Source organism: Scyliorhinus torazame, chromosome 8, assembly GCF_047496885.1.
Source record: "Scyliorhinus torazame isolate Kashiwa2021f chromosome 8, sScyTor2.1, whole genome shotgun sequence".
NCBI lineage: Eukaryota > Metazoa > Chordata > Chondrichthyes > Carcharhiniformes > Scyliorhinidae > Scyliorhinus > Scyliorhinus torazame.
Genome location: NC_092714.1, coordinates 32,887,287 through 32,908,582, shown reverse-complemented (window position 1 = coordinate 32,908,582; position 21,296 = coordinate 32,887,287). Strand labels below are relative to the sequence as shown.

At 47.7% G+C, this 21,296-nt stretch overlaps 1 long non-coding RNA gene across 1 annotated transcript in view; it reads right to left on the bottom strand.

Annotated features, from left to right (window-relative positions):
- Window positions 1–346: 346 nt before the first annotated feature.
- Window positions 347–21,296, bottom strand: part of LOC140428726 (uncharacterized) — a 50,746-nt gene continuing 29,796 nt past the window's right edge. The window contains exons 2-3 of the long non-coding RNA XR_011948839.1: window positions 1,742–1,797; window positions 347–583 (exon numbers count right to left, since the gene is read on the bottom strand). This is a non-coding gene — a long non-coding RNA (uncharacterized lncRNA). The remainder of the gene's footprint in view (window positions 584–1,741; window positions 1,798–21,296) is intronic.

Below are 21,296 nucleotides of genomic sequence, written 5' to 3'. Positions count from 1 at the left end.
AAGACGCCACGGTTCCCAGGCCGGCGTCAGCACATAGTCTCCCAAACGGAGAATCCAGCCCCATATACCTAGCTGCTGTCAATCACAGGATTCTACTAAACATTCAGGAATGCAATTCTGTAGAAATAGAGATTCCAATCCAAATTTGTATTGAAATTGTTCTAAGGTTGGCAATAATTATAGTGCACTAAAGCATCTTACTATCATCACACATGGAAACAAGAGAAACCTTCAGAATCACAATGGGTCAAATTATTCTGATTAATAAAAACACATGTTAAAAGTTAAATCTCAAGAGTATTTTGTTTTGCATTTTAGTTTATTTTCTCCCCTAGGAGTCTTCAAATTTGTTTCCCATTCTTGATTGAACGTGTATTTATAAAGTCAATATTGTTCTGGAATTTTATTTCAAATGACTCATCTAATTTATAAGTGAACTGATCAGCATTCAAGGACTAATAACTGAAACAGATAATCCTTCCACCATTTCACCCTTTAAATATCGCCACTGTAAATGTGTTCCTTGAAGCTTCCAAACAATAACTTTCATCGCGGAATGGTTGTTGCTGATGAAAGTATTCCTCTGCAAAAAATACAGAGTATGATTAAGACATAATTTTACTAACAGAACGAAAGATTGCTTAACAGTACATAGCAGTGTTTTTCAAACTTTTTTTCCCAGGACCCACTTTGGCAATCTGCTTCGCGACACACGCCGACTGATCTTCGCGACACACGCCAACCGATCTTCGCGACACACGCCTACCAATCTTCGCGACACACGCCACCCGATCTTCGCGACACACACCGACCGATCTTCGCGACTCACGCCAACCAATCTTCGCGACACACGCCAACCGATCTTCATGACACACACCGACCGATCTTCGCGACACACGCCAACCGTTCGTTGCGACACACGCCAACCGATCTTCGCGACACACACCGACCGATCTTCGCGACACACGCCAACCGATCTTCGCGACACACGCCAACCAATCTTCGCGACGCCCGCAAACCGATCTTCGCGACACACGCCAACCAATCTTCGTGACACACGCCAACCAATCTTCCTGTCACATGCCAACCGATCTTCGCGACTCACGCCAACCAATCTTCGCGACACACGCCAACCGATCTTCATGACACACACCGACCGATCTTCGCGACACACGCCAACCGTTCGTTGCGACACACGCCAACCGATCTTCGCGACACACACCGACCGATCTTCGCGACACACGCCAACCGATCTTCGCGACACACGCCAACCAATCTTCGCGACGCCCGCAAACCGATCTTCGCGACACACGCCAACCAATCTTCGTGACACACGCCAACCAATCTTCCTGTCACATGCCAACCGATCTTCACGACTCACGCCAACCAATCTTCGCGACACACGCCAACCGATCTTCATGACACACACCGACCGATCTTCGCGACACACGCCAACCGTTCGTTGCGACACAAGCCAACCGATCTTCGCGACACACACCGACCGATCTTCGCGACACACGCCAACCGATCTTCGCGACACACGCCAACCAATCTTCGCGACGCCCGCAAACCGATCTTCGCGACACACGCCAACCAATCTTCGTGACACACGCCAACCAATCTTCCTGTCACATGCCAACCGATCTTCGCGACACACACCGACCGATCTTCGCGACACACGCCACCCAACCTTCGCGACACATGCCGACCGATCTTCGCGATACATGCCATCTTCATTTACCCTTTAATGCGAAAGGGGAGCCTGCTTTGTCCTCACAATCTCACTTGAATCCAGTTCTATAGAGCAGAAGACAATGCGCATATCAGATTTTGATTTAATTTATTGTCACATGTACCAAAATACAGTGAAAAGTATTTTTCTGCGGCCAAGGGAACGTACACAGTACGTACATAGTAGACAAAGAGAATAATCAACAGAGAACATTGACAAATGGTACATCGACAAACAATGATTGGTTACAGTGCGGAACAAGGGGCCAAACAAAGCAAATACATGAGCAAAAGCAGCATAGGGCGTCGTGAATAGTGTTCTTACAGGGAACAGATCAGCCCGAGGGAGAGTCGTTGAGGAGTCTTGTAGCTGTGGGGAAGAAGCTGTTCCTATGTCTGGATGTGCGGGTCTTCAGACTTCTGTACCTTCTGCCTGATGGAAGGGTTTGGAAGAAGGCAAAGCTGGTGGGAGGGGTCTCTGATAATGCTGTCTGCCTTCCTGAGGCAGCGGGAGGTGTGTACAGATTCAATGTGGGGGTGGAAAACTTGTGTGATGCGCTGGGCTGAGTTCACCACACTCTGCAGTTTCTTGCGATCTTGGACAGAGCAGTTGCCATACCAATCTGTGATGCAGCCGGTTAGGATGCTCTCTGTCGCACATCTGTGGAAGTTTGTGAGTGTCGATGCAGACATGCCGAGTTTCTTTAGCTTCCGTAGGAAGTAGAGACGTTGTTGAGCTTTCTTGACTGTTGCATCAACATGAGTGGACCAGGACAGACTGTTGGTGATGGTGACCCCCAGGAACCTAAAGCTATCGACCATCTCCACTTCCGAGCCATTGATGCAGACGGGAGTGTCTGTCGTGCTACGCTTCCTGAAGTCGATGATAAGTTCCTTGGTCTTTCCGACATTTAGAGAGAGGTTATTTTTGGTACGCCATGCAACCAAGTGATCTATCTGCCTCCTGCAGTCTGATTCGTCGTTGTTTGAGGTACGGCCCACCACCGACATATCATCCGCAAACTTATAGGTTGAGTTGGAGTTAAATCTTGCCACATAGTCATGTGTGTATAGGGAGTACAGTAGAGGACTGAGCACACATCCTTGCGGGGCCCCAGTGTTGAGGACTATTGTGGAGGAGGTGCTGTTACCTATCCTGACAGATTGCGGTCTGTTGGTGAGGAAGTCGAGGATCCAGCTGCACAGGGAGGCGGCAAGTCCAGGATTGCAGAGTTTGGTTATTAGTCTTGCCGGGATGATGGTGTTGAAGATGTAGACTTAGCCAGTTCTTTTGTTCCATTTTCATCTTTATGAACATGGAAAATCCAACCCTACACATGTAGATTGTCATGAAGGGAAATCACAATGAAATGTTTTACTCAGCACTGGATACTCCTGGAAGATGCTACTCTAGAATGCTGATAGTTTTGTGAGCTTTTGCTGCATTTTTAATGTGGTATTACAGGTAAGCTGCTGCAGCATAGTCTTTTAATTTGGAGTCAGCTCGAAGTCAATAACTGACTCTGGGGTCTCAACCTCAAAAAGGAATTTTTCACACCACTTCTCTTTCAAATTCTGGAACTTCTCTCATTTGCCAGTACTTCCCTGCATATAACACACATGGCCTCCTTATTTGCATTGTCACAATTGACAAAACCATACCTCAAATAATAATAGCTTATTGTCACAAGTAGACTTCAATGAAGTTACTGTGAAAAGCTCCTAGACGCCACATTCCGGCGCCTGTTTGGGGAGACCGGTAGGGGAATTGAACCCGCGCTGCTGGCATTGTTCTGTGATTTAAAATGATCTTTCCATACTCAGCTCTAGGGTCCAACTAGTTCCAACACATCCCTTAAAAGGGCTAGCTACTACATACATGTTCAACACATCATTTCCCACATTGATAAAGCCGAGAATACTATATGCTTGATTGACCATGTTCTCAACCTGTCCTGCCATCGTGTTACTGAGGAATTAATGAGGAACATGGATAAAGGGGAACCTGTGAATGTGCCGTAATTAGAATGCCAGAATGCATTTGCCAAGGTGCCAAATCAAAAGGTTACTACACAAAATAAGAACTTATTATGTAAAGGGTAAAATAGGCGGCTCGACGGCGCAGTGGTTAGCAATGCTGCCTGATGGCACCGAGGACCCAGGTTCGATCACAACCTCAGGTCACTGTCCGTGTGGAGTTTGCACCTTCCCCCCCCCCCCCCCCCCCACCGTGTTTGCATGTGTCTCACCCCCACAACCCAAAGTTGTGCAGAGTAGGTGGATTGACCATGCTAAATTGCCCTTAATTGGAAAAATGCTTTTAATAAATGTAAGGGGTAAAATATAAGTCCGGATAGATGATTGGTTAGCTGAAAGGAAACCGAGAGTAGGCATAAATGGGTCATTTTCAGGTTAGCAGGATTTAATACATAGAACAAAGAACAAAGAAAAGTACAGCACAAGAACAGGCCCTTCAGCCCTCCAAGCCAGCGCCGACCATGCTGCCCGTCTAAACTAAAATCTTCTACACTTCCTGGGTCCATATCCCTCTATTCTAAAAGGAATAAAACGGGAAGTGAAAACATTAATGGTAAGCGACGCGGCAGGTTGTTACATGAAGATATGGGTTCAACGACAAGGAAAATTAGGAGAAAGGTTAAGAGGAAATATAACTTAGGAGAGGTTACTGATCGAGGTGTTAAGATTTAGAACAGAGGTAAAAAAGCCAACATAAGTGTACTTTACCTGAATGCTCGTAGTATTCGAAATAAGGTAAATGAGTTGATGGCGCAAATCATCGTGAATGACAATGATTTAGTGGCCAATACTGAAACATGGTTAAAGGATGGTCACAACTGGGAGTTAAATATCCGAGGGTATCAAACTATTCGGAAGGACAGAGTGGATGGTAAGGGAGGTGGTGTAGCGCTGTTATTTAAGGATGACATCCGGGCAACAGTAAGGGATGACATCGGTGCGATGGAGGATAAGGTTGAATCCATTTGGGTGGAAATCAGGAATAGTAAGGCGAAAAAGTCACTGATAGGAGTAATCTATAGGCCACCAAATAGTAACATTATGGTGGGGCAGGCAATAAACAAAGAAATAACTGATGCATGTAGAAATGGTACAGCAGTTATCATGGGGGATTTTAATCTACATGTCGATTGGTTTAACCAGATCAGTCAAGGCAGCCTTGAGGAGGAGTTTATAGAATGTATCCACGATAGTTTCCGAGAACAGTATGTAATGGAACCTACGAGGGAACAAGCGGTCCTAAATCTGGTCCTGTGTAATGAGACAGGATTGATTCAGGATCTCATAGTTAGGGATCCTCTTGGAAGGAGCGACCACAATATGGTGGAATTTAAAATACAGATGGAGGGTGAGAAGGTAAAATCAAGCACTAGTGTTTTGTGCTTAAACAAAGGAGATTACAATGGGATGAGAGAAGAACTAGCTAAAGTAGACTGGGAGCAAGGACTTTATGGTGAAACAGTTGAGGAACAGTGGAGAACCTTCCAATTGATTTTTCAAGGTGCTCAGTAAAGGTTTATACCAACAAAAAGGAAGGACGGTAAAAAGAGAGGAAATCGACCGTGGATATCTAAGGAAATAAGGGAGAGTACCAAATTGAAGGAAAAAACATACAAAGTAGCCAAGATCAGTGGGAGACTAGAGGACTGGGAAATCTTTAGGGGGCAACAGAAAGCTACTAAAAAAGCTATAAAGAAGAGTAAGCTAGATTATGAGAGTAAACTTGCTCAGAATATAAAAACAGATAGTAAAAGTTTCTACAAATACATAAAACAAAAAAGAGTGGCTAAGTTAAATATTGGTCCTTTAGAGGATGAGAAGGGAGATTTAATAATGGGAGATGAGGAAATGGCTGAGGAACTGAACAGGTTTTTTGGGTCGGTCTTCACAGTGGAAGACACAAATAACATGCCAGTGACTGATGGAAATGTGGCTATGACAGGTGAGGACCTTGAGAGGATTGTTATCACCAAGGAGGTAGTGATGGGCAAGCTAATGGGGCTAAAGGTAGACAAGTCTCCTGGACCTGATGGAATGCATCCCAGAGTGCTAAAAGAGATGGCTAGGGAAATTGCAAATGCACTAGTGACAATTTACCAAAATTCACTAGACTCTGGGGTGGTCCCGGCGGATTGGAAATTAGCAAATGTGACACCACTGTTTAAAAAAGGAGGTATGCAGAAAGCGGGTAATTATAGGCCAGTGAGCCTAACTTCGGTAGTAGGGAAGATGCTGGAATCTATCATCAAGGAAGAAATAGCGAGGCATCTGGGTGGAAATTGTCCCATTGGGCAGACGCAGCATGGGTTCATAAAGGGCAGGTCGTGCCTAACTAATTTAGTGGAATTTTTTGAGGACATTAATAGTGCGGTAGGTAATGGGGAGCCAGTGGATGTGGTATATCTGGATTTCCAGAAAGCCTTTGACAAGGTGCCACACAAAAGGTTGCTGCATAAGCTAAAGATGCATGGCATTAAGGGGAAAGTAGTAGCATGGATAGAGGATTGGTTAATTAATAGAAAGCAAAGAGTGGGGATTAATGGGTGTTTCTCTGGTTGGCAATCAGTAGCTAGTGGTGTCCCTCAGGGATCAGTGTTGGGCCCACAACTGTTCACAATTTACATAGATGGTATTCTGTGTAGATGGTCCTCTGTGTTGGCGGCATGGTAGCAGGCTGTGTGATAGATATCCGTCTTTTCTTCTTAGCCGTACTTTGTGATAGATATGAGTAACGCCACTGCCGGGAGCTGGGTGAATGGTTTAGGTCTTTAGGGGTCGGGTCAAAATGTGGGAGGGGCATTTGGCTCCATTCTGGCTTATCTTTTCTCTTTTCTGAACAATATGTCTCCTGAATGATTGTAGGGATATCTTCAGGAGTCCTCACGTGCACAGAGGAATATTCCCTTTGAATCAGCGTCATCGCAAGTTTATGTTTTTTATTTCACTTTGGGGTTAAAGAGTTGTAACTGGATCCGACAGTGGTACAGGCAGGTCTCTTATCTAGGGCGGCATGGTGGCACAGTGTTTAGCACTGCTGCCTCACAGCGTAAGGGACCCGGGTTCGATTCTGACCTTGGGTGACTCTGGGCTGGTTTCCTCCGTTCCGCCTGCGCCGCAAGAGCGCCGCGGGCGAGACGCGGACAATGGAGAAATCCATTGACCTGGGGCGGAATTCTCCGGTCGCCAGGGGGACGTGGCCAGAGAATCCCGCCCTGTCTGTGTGGAGTTTGCACTTTCTCCCCGCGTCTGCGCGAGTTTCCTCCAGGAGCTCCGGTTTCTTCCCACAGTCCAAAGATGTGCAGGTTAGATAAATTTACCATGCTAAAATTGTCCATCGATTAGCTGGGATTATGGAGATAGGGGCAGGGGATTGAGCCTAGGTAGAGTGCTCTATCGGAGCAAGGGCCGGTGCAGACTTAATGGGCTGAATAGCCTCTTTCTGTACTGTAGAGTATCATAGATTATCATAGAATTTACAGTGTAGAAGGAGGCCATTCGGCCCAGTGAGTCTGCACCGGCTCTTGGAAAGAGCACCCTACTCAAGGTCAACACCTCCACCCTATCCCCATAACCCAGTAACCCCACCCAACACTAAGGGCAATTTTGGACACTAAGGGCAATTTATCATGGCCAATCCACCTAACCGGCACATCTTTGGACTGTGGGAGGAAACCGGAGCACCCGGAGGAAACCCACGCACACACGGGGAGGACGTGCAGGCTCCGCACAGACAGTGACCAAGCCGGAATCGAACCTGGGACCCTGGAGCTGTGAAGCAATTGTGCTATCCACAACTGTAGGGATTCTATGATCTGAGAAAAGGATGTTATATTGTATCTATGGTGCTGCTGGCATGATTGGAAATGGGGGAGGGATGCTTTGGAGCACCCCTGAACATGATGCAAAAATATCATCCTATATTTTCTCTGGATGATTGAGCAATGACGGTAGCTATATTAAAATCTTCCCCTGCAATGGACAGGGAATACATCATCCTATTGGGAGATAAGTATTTTCTTCCCTTAAAAAAGACAAGTTGACAGAGCTTTCTTGCAGGAAATTTGTTTAGATGACGAGAAGCGTGGTCCAACAATTGAGGAGGTTGATTGAAAGTAAACAGGTTGAGGCGGGGATGGGTGGGGCAGGTTTTTTAACCTTGTTCTCAACCAGTAGTTATGGTGTAGCAGCATTCGTCAACAAAAAAGTTCCTTTCAAAATAGAGAACTGTGTGAAGGCCAGGGGTGTAGATTTGAGATTGTCAGGAGCTTTTTATATGGGGAATATGTCTCAAGGCTGAATGTGTATGGTTCTGCAAATTATTCCCCTGATTTTTTTTACTTCATGGATTTTTGCCAACCTGCCGGTGGCTAATTCTTTTGAGTGGCGACTTCAATTGTCACCTTAACCCCTTGATGGACAAACTTCCAGTAACCAGCTTCCCCCCCACCAAATAGGCAAGGATGTTCGCGTCGGTTTGCGAGAAGGTGGGATACTTAGATGTGTGAAGAACACTTCATCCCGGGGATAAGGAATGTACTTTTCTTTCTGCTCCTCATCAATGTCAGACTAGAATTGACTACTTTTTGATGCCAAGAGCAATGCTGCACCTGGTGGCCTCCTGCTTCCGATCATGTTCCTGTTTTTCTCGGGCTTCTACTTGAGGGTTCGCCCCACTGCCCGATCTAGGTCGTGGAGATTCAACGGGTCCCTGCTCGGGGGATAGTTCTTTTCCCACGTCTTTTAAGATGGAATTTGACCTCTTCTACTGAGTCAATTTCCTCTCTGATATAAGCCTCTCGCTCTTGTGGGAAACTTGTCAGGCTTATGCTGGGGTTAGTCACCAAGAGGAGTAAAATGCTGGAGGCAGCGCTGGTTAGAAGTAGAGAGGAAGTATGGCAGGAATCCTAACCCCTTGTTGTTGACATTTTTGCAACTCCTGCTGCACTGGACTCCTTGCTCTTTCAGCAGGCTGAGACAAGTTTAAAGTTTGCGAAACAGAAGTTATATGACTTCGGAAACAATCTGAGTAGTTACCTGTCTTTCTGACTAGGAAGAAGGCTGACTCTAGGGCTGTTTCCTCTGTCCAAGGGTAACAGACTGACCAAAGCTGAGGATATCAATAAAGCGTTTAAGGGTTTTTAATACCAATTTATATGAATCGGACCAGTCTGGGGATGCACTGACATGATGGAACATTTCTTCTTTTCTCTTAAGCTCCTAGTGATCTCCGAGGACCAAAGATTCATCCTAAATGCTCCTATTTCTAAAGAGGGAGTGTCTCTTGCATTGAAGGAACTTCAATCTGGTGAGGCCTCAGGGCCTGATGGTTTTGGATGTGAGTTTTACAATGGATGACCTCTCAGTCCCTGTTGGCCTTAGAATTTGATCCTTTATTCCTAATCCTGGGATTCCCAGATAGGAGAATCATTGATGCTGGTGATAAAAGGCTGTATAACATCCTAATATTTGAGACATGGAAGAATATCCTTTGTTCATGGATTAGCGATAATTATCCTTCAATTGAGAATTGGCCTAGAATTATCACGGAATGTATCCGTATGGATATATCCCTAACTTGCATACTCCGTTCTAAATCGGATGCACTCCTAAAAGTATGGATTCCTAACCTAAATCGACAGGCTTCGCTATGTCTGACTTGCTCCAAAAGCTTTTCCATAAGTTGTGTGGCACCGTCTGAAACTCACTATATGTGTTATTGTGCACCTTATTGCTATGTTTACATGGCCTTATCACCTTCTCCCCTATTCTCTAGCTTATCCACTCGTTCTTTGTTATTGTATCGTCGGACACACCAAGCTTAAAACTTCAGCCGAACCAATTGCGTTGCCGTTTTCCTGTTTTTTTCTGTGCTCATGCGTGCAGAAGCATTTATACTGTGCTGAACCAGTTTGGAGAGTTTATTGCATGTAATTGATGTCTCTGCCTCCACCTGCTGTGGACCAGATTGTGTGCTGTGTTCACCAGATTGTGACCCTGAGTCTGCTCGAAAATTTGGTCCCACCGAGGTGTATGTGGGGACAGTGTGGGGAACGCTGTGATGGGTCCTCTGCTGTGATGTACTCTGGTTCCTCGGCCGAGGTATCTTCGGGGTTGGAGTTGAGAAATTGGCTCGTGGATACCATTGGAAGCTTTACAGAGGTGCTTACAGATTGAAAGGGAAGATCACTTGTGCATGGCAGAAGATTCTAAAGCAGGACAAAGCACTCACAGTTTGGTTGCCGGAAGGATGTACTGGTGCAGGATCTACTCTTGGGTATGTGCTACCCGCCTCACCATCGGTGCAGACATGGTCGATGTCCTCTCCAGCTAGCTCGATTGCTCAATTCTCGAACTCTGTGGGGATCTTGATCTCGAGCATGAAGAAATAACACAAAACTAGCTATGTCGAACAAGTTAGAACATTGAACATAGAAAATTACAGCGCAGTACAGGCCCTTCAGCCCTCGATGTTGCGCCGACCTGTGAAACCACTCTAAAGCCCATCTACACTATTCCTTGATCGTCCATATGTCTATCCAATGACCATTTGAATGCCCTTAGTGTTGGCGAGTCCACTACTGTTGCAGGCAGGGCATTCCACACCCTCACTACTCTCTGAGTAAAGAACCTACCTCTGACATCTGTCCTATATCTATCTCCCTCAATTTAATGCTATGTCCCCTCGTGCTAGACATCACCATCCGAGGAAAAAGACTCTCACTGTCCACCCTATCCAATCCTCTGATCATCTTGTATGCCTCAATTAAGTCACCTCTTAACCTTCTTCTCTCTAACGAAAACAGCCTCAAGTCCCTCAGCCTTTCCTCATAAGATTTTCCCTCCATACCAGGCAACATTCTGGTAAATCTCCTCTGCACCCTTTCCAATGCTTCCACATCCTTCCTATAATGCGGCGACCAGAATTGCACGCAATACTACAAATGCGGCCGCACCAGAGTTTTGTACAGCTGCAACATTACCTCATGGCTCCTAAACTCAATCCCTCTACCAATAAAAGCTAACACACCGTACGCCTTCTTACCAACCCTCTCAACCTGAGTAGCAACTTTCAGGGATCTATGTACATGGACACCGAGATCTCTCTGCTCATCCACACTGCCAAGAATCTTACCATTAGCCCAGTACTCTGTCTTCCTGTTATTCCTTCCAAAATGAATCACCCCACACTTTTCTGCATTAAACTCCATTTGCCACCTCTCAGCCCAGCGCTGCAGCATATCTATGTCCCTCTGTAACTTGTAACATCCTTCCGCACTGTCCACAACTCCACCGACTTTAGTGTCATCTGCAAATTTACTCACCCACCCTTCTACGCCCTCCTCCAGGTCATTTATAAAAATGACAAACAGCAGTGGCCCCAAAACAGATCCTTGTGGTACACCACTAGTAACTGGACTCCAGTCTGAACATTTCCCATCAACCACCACCCTTTGTCTTCTTCCAGCTAGCCAATTTCTGATCCAAACTGCTAAATCTCCCTGAATCCCATGCTTCCATATTTTCTGCAGTAGCCTACCGTGGGGAACCTTATCAAATGCTTTATTGAAATCCCTATACACCACATCAACTGCTTTACCCTTATCCACCTGTTTGGTCACCTTCTCAAATAACTCAATAAGGTTTGTGAGGCACGACCTACCCTTCACAACACCCTGTTGAATATGTCTAATCAAATTATTCCTTTCCAGATGATTATACACCCTATCTCTTATAAACCTTTCCAAGATTTTGCCCACAACAGAAGAAAGGCTCACTGGTCTATAGTTACCGGGGTTGTCTCTACTCCCCTTCTTGAACAAGGGGACAACATTTGCTATCCTCCAGTCTTCTGGCACTATTCCTGCAGACAAAGATGACTTAAAGATCAAAGCCAAAGGCTCAGCAATCTCCTCCCTAGCTTCCCAGAGAATCCTAGGATAAATCTCATCTGGCCCAGGGGACTTATCTATTTTCACACATTCCAGAATTGCTAACACCTCCTCCTTATGAGCCTCAAGCCCTTCTAGTCTAGTAGCCTGAATCTCAGTATTCTCCTCGACAACATTGTCTTTTTCCTGTGCGAATACTGATGAAAAATATTCATTTAGCACCTCTCCTATCTCCTCGGACTCCAAGCATAACTTCCCACTACTGTCCTTGACTGGCCCTACTCTTACCCTAGTCATTCTTTTATTCCTGACATATCTACAGAAAGCTTTAGGGTTATCCTTGATCCTACCTGCCAAAGACTTCTCATGTCCCCTCCTGGCTCTTCTTAGCTCTCTCTTTAGGTCCTTCCTAGCTAACTTGTAACTCTCGAGCACCCTAACTGAACCTTCATGTCTCATCTTTACATAAGCCTCCTTCTTCCTCTTGACAAGTGTTTCGACTGCCTTAGTAAACCACGGTTCCCTTGCTCGACTACTTCCTCCCTGCCTGACAGGTACATACTTATCAAGGACACACAGTAGCTGTTCCTTGAACAAGCTCCACATTTCCATTGTGCCCATCCCCTGCAGTTTTCCTCTCCATCCGATGCATCCTAAGTCTTGCCTCATCATATCATAATTGCCTTTTCCCCAGATATAACTCTTGCCCTGCGGTATATACCTATCCCTTTCCATCACTAAAGTAAACGTAATCGAATTGTGGTCACTATCGCCAAAGTGCTCACCTACCTCCAAGTCTAACACCTGTCCTGGTTCATTACCCAGTACCAAATCCAATATGGCCTCGCCTCTCGTTGGCCTATCTACATACTGTGGCAGGAAACCTTCCTGCACACATTGGACAAAAACAGACCCATCGATCTATAGCGTTTCCAGTCAATAGAGGATTGGATAGGGTGGGCAGTGAGAGCCTTCCCCACACTGTCCACCAACGCAGAGACATACACCTCGGTGGGACCAAATTTTTGAGCAGCCTCAGGGTCACAATCTGGTGAACACAGCACACAATCTGGTCCACAGCAGGTGGAGGCAGAGACATCAATTACATGCAATAAACTCTCCAAACTGGTTCAGCACAGTATAAATGCTTCTGCATGCATGAGCACAGAAAAAAACAGGAAAACGGCAACGCAATTGGTTCGGCTGAAGTTTTAAGCTTGGTGTGTCCGACGATACAATAACAAAGAACGAGTGGATAAGCTAGAGAATAGGGGAGAAGGTGATAAGGCCATGTAAACATAGCAATAAGGTGCACAATAACACATATAGTGAGTTTCAGACGGTGCCACCCAACTTATGGAAAAGCTTTTGGAGCAAGTCAGACATAGCGAAGCCTGTCGATTTAGGTTAGGAATCCATACTTTTAGGAGTGCATCCGATTTAGAACGGAGTATGCAAGTTAGGGATATATCCATACGGATACATTCCGTGATAATTCCAGGCCAATTCTCAATTGAAGGATAATTATCGCTAATCCATGAGCAAAGGATATTCTTCCATGTCTCAAATATTAGGATGTTATACAGCCTTTTATCACCAGCATCAATGATTCTCCTATCTGGGAATCCCAGGATTAGGAATAAAGGATCAAATTCTAAGGCCAACAGGGACTGAGAGGTCATCCATTGTAAAACTCACATCCAAAACCATCAGGCCCTGAGGCCTCACCAGATTGAAGTTCCTTCAATGCAAGAGACACTCCCTCTTTAGAAATAGGAGCATTTAGGATGAATCTTTGGTCCTCGGAGATCACTAGGAGCTTAAGAGAAAAGAAGAAATGTTCCATCATGTCAGTGCATCCCCAGACTGGTCCGATTCATATAAATTGGTATTAAAAACCCTTAAACGCTTTATTGATATCCTCAGCTTTGGTCAGTCTGTTACCCTTGGACAGAGGAAACAGCCCTAGAGTCAGCCTTCTTCCTAGTCAGAAAGACAGGTAACTGCTCAGATTGTTTCCGAAGTCATATAACTTCTGTTTCGCAAACTTTAAACTTGTCTCAGCCTGCTGAAAGAGCAAGGAGTCCAGGGCAGCAGGAGTTACAAAAATGTCAACAACAAGGGGTTAGGATTCCTGCCATACTTCCTCTCTACTTCTAACCAGCGCTGCCTCCAGCATTTTACTCCTCTTGGTGACTAACCCCAGCATAAGCCTGACAAGTTTCCCACAAGATCGAGAGGCTTATATCAGAGAGGAAATTGACTTAGTAGAAGAGGTCAAATTCCATCTTAAAAGACGTGGGAAAAGAACTATCCCCCGAGCAGGTACCCGTTGAACCTGGCGCACTGAGCACTGGCAAACGCCCAGCTAATCTTGTGCTATACGGGACCCTGTCCCCATTCGGGTAAAGCCAGCCCAGTTGGTTTAAAACCTACTTAGGCGCATGCAGCTTGGTCCCGCCCATTGTGGGCAGGATTCTGGCCACGTAACTTCACAGGATCTGGGTAGATCCTGCAAACGTACTGGCTGCCGGAAAACCTGCTGGAGGCCTCACCCGGCATCTACCGGCCGCGTCGCACTCCTGGTCAGGCGCAGCGTGGCCGGTAGATCGCGCCCATGGAGTTTCAGTTAACAGAAAAAGAAAGAATTAAAATTTTATAAGCAAGTGACAATCAGAGATGGAGGCAGAAATACTTAAAAAGTAGCCGTTCTGCAGAAGAGTCATACCGACTCAAAACATTAACTCTGTTTCTCCCTCCACAGACGCTGCCAGACCTGCTGAGTTTATCCAGCATTTTCTGTTTTTATTACTTAAAGTGTACTTTGATTTGGTTTTCATAGAGAATACAGTTATTGGAATGAAAAGGTAAGAGGAGCGGTTGAATAAACTCGGTTTGTTCTCACTGAAACGACGGAGGTTGAGGGGCAACCTGATAGAGGTCTACAACATTATGAGGGGCGTAGACAGAGTGGATAGTCTGAGGCTTTTTCCCAGGGTAGAGGGGTCAATTACTAGGGGGCAAAGGTTTAATGTGAGAGGGGCAAGGTTTAGAGTAGATGTACGAGGCAAGTTTTTTACACAGAGGGTAGTGGGTGCTGTCATAATATACACCAGTATATCATGGTCCAGACACACACTGATGGACACACAGTGGGACCAATCAACATACACAACACCGCAGCCAATCACCAGTGAGAGCACACGCACAATAAAGACAGGGGACATCAGAGTTCCCGCTCATTCGAGTGGCAGCTAGCTAGGAGCACAGAGCTCACAGCCTGCAACACAGACATTCACCATGTGCTGAGTGCATCAACTGGTTAGGACAAAGCAAAGGTCTTTAGTTAAAGCTGGTATCGTATTTACCCACAGTTCAAGTATGTTTAAATAGTTAACCTTTTAATAAAATAGTGTTGCACTACTTCAAGTGTTGGTGACCTGTATGTGATCCAGAACACCCAACACATCATGATACCAGGGTTGGTTGCATACAAGCACTTCTTAGACCTACCTGCAAGTGATCTGCCTTCCGCCAGCATTCCGTCGTCCTGCAACATGGACAACATCAGCCCGCCGCCGCCGCTCTGCATCGCCGGCAACCTCGGGGCCAACTGGAAGATTTTCAAACAGCGCTTCCAGCTCTACCTCGAAGCCACGGACAGGGAGGGCACCTCAGACACCAGAAAAATTGCTCTTCTCCTCTCCACGGCCGGGGACCATGCCATCCACATTTTCAACTCTCTCACCTTTGCAGATGACGAAGACAAGACGGAGTTCAAGACGGTTCTCCTCAAATGTGACACTCACTGCAGCGTAGAGGTGAATGAAAGTTTTGAACGCTACGTGTTCCAGCAGCGTTTGCAGGGTAAGGACAAACCTTTCCAATCCTTTTTAACGCACCTCCGCATCCTTGCGCAATTTTGCAGTTACGGGCCCACCTCCAACTCCATGATACGCGACCAGATCATTTTCGGTGTTCAGTCGGACCGCCTACGTCAGCAGCTCCTCAAAGTAAAGCAACTCACCCTAGCGACCGCCATCGAGACCTGTGTCCTACATGAAAATGCCACCAGTCGGTACTCCCATATACAAGCGGCTGAAACGGCGCGGCAAGGTCCCCACGAGGCGGAACGGGTCAAAGTGATTGAACACATCCAGGGCCTCCGCCTGGATGAGGGCGGCCATTTTGTGTGCTTTTCGCGGACTCCCGCGCTTGTACGTACCAAACGAGGGGACGGCGACATGAAGGAACATAATGCGCAGGTGCGCACCACGCAGGACCGCACCGTGCATGCGCAGTGGCGCAGTGAACGTGCTGACGTCACGACATGCGGCAACAGTGGCTCCGCCCATTTAAAGCGGCAATGCCCGCAAAATCTCGACAATGCCTACGATGTGGAAGACGTGGCCACTATGCTGCCTGCTGTCGAGCAGCTCAGCCTTCCAATTCATATCGCTTCAGCCAGCCTTGTAGGAATGTTCGGGCAATTCAACCCACGGTCACCGAGTCCGTTTCCGACCTCCCGCAGATCGGTGACACCGAGGACCCGAAAGCGCCATTTCAAGTCGGTGATGGAACGAAAAACAGGCTGTTCCCGAAGCAAAGACACCAGCCGCTGTCGGTATACAGCATCGATCCAGACCATGAGTGATGTGCCACCTTGACAGTCAACCGGTCCCAAATATGATTCCGTCTGGACACTGGTGCCTCCGCCAATCTCATGGCGTGGTCTGCTTTCCAAAGCCTTCGTGTCAAACCAACCATTCTCCCATCGGCCTGCCAGCTATTGGACTACAATGGCAACATCATTCCTGCTACCGGCTCATGCCAACTCGAAGTGACGCACAAGTCACGAAAAGCCATCCTTCCTTTCGAGATCATGGGCTCCTCGAAGGACACTCTGCTTGGCGCACAGGCGTGCAAATTGCTAAACCTTGTTCAAAGAGTTCACTCTCTCTCTCCTGAAGACACATCTGCCTTCCAGGATGCTGACTTCAGGGCGCAACTCAACGCCATCATCGACCAGCACCGCGACGTCTTCGAAGGCATGGACACGCTCCCATATACTTACAAGATCCTACTCAAACAGAACGCCATGCCTGTGGTTCATGCACCTCGCAGAGTCCCAGTACCCCTCAGGGACCGCCTCAAGCAGCAGCTGCAGGACCTCCAAGACCAAGAAGGGATCTCCAGAGTTAGGGAACCAATCGTCTGGGTCAGTTCCATGGTGTGCGTAAAGAAGGCTTCCAGCGAGCTCAGAATCTGCATTGATCCAAAGGATCTGAATCGCAACATAATGAGGGAGCATTACCCAATCCCCAAGCGCGAAGAGATCACATGCGAGATGGCTCGGGCCAAACTCTTCACCAAACTTGATACCTCGAAAGGATTCTGGCAAATTCAACTGGACAGGAAATTCTGTATCTTTAACACCCCTTTTGGCAGATATTGTTACAACAGGATGCCGTTTGGGATCATATCGGCGTCAGAAGTATTCCACAGGATCATGGAACAAATGATGGAAGGCATTGAAGATGTTCGCATCTACGTTGACGACATAATCATTTGGTCCACCACCCCGCAGGAGCATATCAGTCGCCTCCAGCGCGTGTTCAAACGCATACGGGAGCAGGGCCAACGCCTCAACTGAGCCAAATGCCCCTTCGGCAAGACGGAACTCAAGTTCCTAGGGGACCACATCTCCCAGTTGGGTGTGCGGCCAGATGTGGCCAAGGTGGCTGCCATCACAGCCATGAAAAAGCCAGAGGACAAGAAGGCGGTCCTCCGATTTCTGGGCATCGTCAACTTCCTAGGGAAGTTCATCCCTAACCTCGCCTCTCATACCACAGCTCTCAGGAACCTGGTCAGGAAGACGACAGACTTCCAATGGCTTCCTGCCCACGAAAGCGAATGGACAGAACTTAAAACCAAACTTACCACGGCCCCGGTATTGGCCTTTTTTGATCCAGCGAAAGAGACAAAAATTTTGACCGATGCCAGTCAATCTGGCATTGGGGCAGTGCTCCTGCAACGCGATGAGGCCTCATCATGGGCCCCCGTTGCATATGCGTCCCGCGCCATGACCCCCACGGAACAGCGCTACGCGCAGATAGAAAAGGAATGCCTGGCCCGTTGACCGGTGTCGTCAAATTTCATGATTATGTGTACGGCCTTCCCCAATTCACCGCCGAGATCGACCATCGCCCGCTGATCAATATAACACAAAAAGACTTGAACGATTTTACGCCTCGCCTCCAGCGTATTCTGCTCAAACTCCGGCGATACGACTTTCAGCTCGTATACACCCTGGGCAAAGACCTGATCATAGCCGACGCTCTGTCCAGGGCAGTCAGCACCCCGTGTGACCCAGCGGGATTCGTCTGCCAGGTTGACACCCATGTGGCCTTCGTGGCCTCCAATCTACCGGCCACGGATGAACGCCTCGTCCAAATTCACCGCGAGACTGCGGCTGACACCCTGCTACAGCGTGTCATGCGCCACCTAACAGACGGGTGGCTCAAGGGCCAATGCCCGCAGTTCTACAACATCATAGACGATCTGGCGGTAGTCGATGGTGTCCTCCTGAAGCTGGACCGCATTGTTATCCCGCACAGCATGCGCCAGCTCGTCTTGGAATAGCTACACGAGGGCCATCTTGGCGTGGAGAAGTGCTGCCGACGGGCCCGAGAGGCAGTGTACTGGCCCGGCATCAATGACGACATCGCCAACTCAGTGCTCAACTGCCCCACCTGTCAGCGGTTCCAGCCGGCCCAACCACGTGAGACCCTACAGCCCCATGTGTTGGTCACGTGCCCTTGGTCCAAGGTCGGCATCGACCTATTCCACGCGCTGGGCAGGGACTATGTCCTGATTGTAGACTACTTTTCAAACTACCTGGAGGTGGTACGTTTACACAACATCACGTCGTCTGCAGTCATCTGTGCCTGTAAGGACACCTTTGCTCATCACGGCATCCCATTCACTGTGATGTCGGACAATGGCCCCTGCTTCGCAAGCCAGGAATGGTCCAACTTTGCCAGGAGGTACAACTTTGTGCATGTGACATCCAGGCCCCTGTACCCCCAATCCAATGGCAAAGCGGAAAAGGGCGTCCACATAGTCAAACAGCTCCTCTGCAAGGCTGCCGATGCGGGATCCGACTTTTACCTCGCCCTGCTGGCCTATCGCTCGGCCCCACTGTCCACTGGCCTGTCGCCAGCCCAGCTGCTCATGGGTCGCACCCTGAGGACGACGGTGCCGTCCATTCACGTCCCAGACCTCGACCACGTTCCGGTCCTTCAACGAATGCAACTGTCTCGTGCACAGCACAAGGCGGCTCATGACGCCCGTGCAGCTGATCTCCCTGCTCTGGCTCCAGATGACAACGTCCGCATCCATCTTCCGGATGGTGGCTGGTCTGCAACCGCTGTGGTTCTTCGGCAGGTGGCTCCCCGTTCATTCCTGGTTCGTCTACCGGATGGTTCCATTCTGCGCCGCAATCGACGTGCCCTTTGTCTCGTTCCGCGCTCGCTACATGATCCTCCGCCAGTGCCAGGCCCTCCTGTTGTCCCTGACCTGGACTATGCAGAGATTCCGGTTACTCTGCATCCTCCTCACTCTGACGCAGTCCAGCCCGCTCCTCAGCTGGTGGCTCCTGACCCACCCTTGAGGCGGTCAACCAGAATTCGTCACCCACCTCAGAGACTTAATTTGTGAACTTTGCACTAATGGACTCTCTGGTCTGTTCTGTTCTCCCGTTTAATCATTCAAGTGGTTTGTATATAGTGTTCATCTCGTTATTTGTGTGACACACTGTTTTTTTTCCGCACCAGGCACCTTCCCATGTAAATAGCTTAGTTTTATGCAAATAGTCCTGTAAATATTTCGCACAGACATAGTCAGGAACATTCACCACACACTATTTATTGTCACGCAGGCACATTTTTTTATATAAAAGGTGGGATGTCATAATATTCACCAGTATATCATGGTGCAGACACACACTGATGGACACACAGTGGGACCAATCAACATACACAACACCGCAGCCAATCACCAGTGAGAGCACATGCACAATAAAGACAGGGGACATCAGAGTTCCCGCTCATTCGAGTAGCAGCTAGCTAGGCGCACAGAGCTCACAGCCTGCAACACAGACATTCACCATGTGCTGAGTGCATCAACTGGTTAGGACAAAGCAAAGGTCTTTAGTTAAAGCTGGTATCGTATTTACCCACAGTTCAAGTATGTTTAAATAGTTAACCTTTTAATAAAATAGTGTTGCACTACTTCAAGTGTTGGTGACCTGTATGTGATCCAGAACACCCAACACATCAAGTGCCTGGAACTCGCTGCCGGAGGAGGTGGTAGAAGCAGGGACGACAGTGACATTTAAGGGGCATCTTGACAAATACAAGAATAGGATGGGAATAGAGGGATACGGACTCAGGAAGTGTAGAAGATTGTAGTTTAGTCGGGCAGCATGGTCGGCACGGGCTTGGAGGGCCGAAGGGCCTGTTCCTGTCCTGTACTTTTCTTTGTTCTTTTGTTCTTTAAAAAGGGCAGATGGAAGATTTAATTCAATAGCCAAAGTAAGGAATGAATGTTGAGAAAATTTGATGGATCTGAAAGTGGAAAAGGCTTCAGGCCTGGATAGTTAAGAGAGAAAATTGCAACCATTCAAACATCCTGAAATACTTAAGTTATACCAGAAAACTGAAGGCCAAAGTAACACTTGTGTTCCAAAAAAGGAATAAAGGATAAACTCAGTAACATTAGTAAGGGTTAACATTCTCGATTCCACCTAAGGAGATGAAAGCAATACTGCCCTTGAACGCCATTAAGAACACACAAAGAAGCAAAGTATGTCTGGCAAATTCAATAAAGTTTACACAGGAAATAATGGAGTGGTGTGGATGCTTTGTAAATGGATTTTCAAAACACATATAATCGGATGTCTGTTGTAAAAATGAATACACACATTACAGGGTGTGTGGCTACATGGGAAGGAAGCTAAATATATATTTACAAATGTATATAAAATAATAATAATCTTTATTATTGTCACAAGTAGGCTTGGATGAATGTCACATTGAAGTTACTGTGAAAATCCCCTAGTCGCCACATTCCGGCGCCAGTTCAGTACACTGAGGGAGAATTCAGAATGTCCAAGTCACCTAACAAGCACGTCTTTCAGGACTTGTGGGAGGAAAACGGAGCATCCGGCGGAAACCCACGCAGACACGGGGAGGATGTGCAGACTCCGCGCAGACATTGGAGTGGGTTCTCCGATCTTGAGGCTCTGTGCGGAGGAAGTGCCTAGTTTTATGATGAAAAAGCCGGCACCACCCCCGCATCGATGCTCCGCCCAGTGGGAGGCTGGCAGCCGCGCCACGTAAAACTCCCGGTGTACCCGACAGAAACGGCCAGAGAATTCCCGTGTCCGTGGCCGCGCATGCGGACGCCGACGACCTGCAGCGGTCGCGCCGTACAACATGGCGCCGCCCGCATGCGGACCCGGCCTGCCAGATAGTGCATCCCTGCAAACCCCTCGCCACCCCCGGACCATCCACCATCAGTCCCTCCCAGCCCTCGCCGAAGACCCCTGGCCAGCGGAACGGCTCCCCACCCACTGTG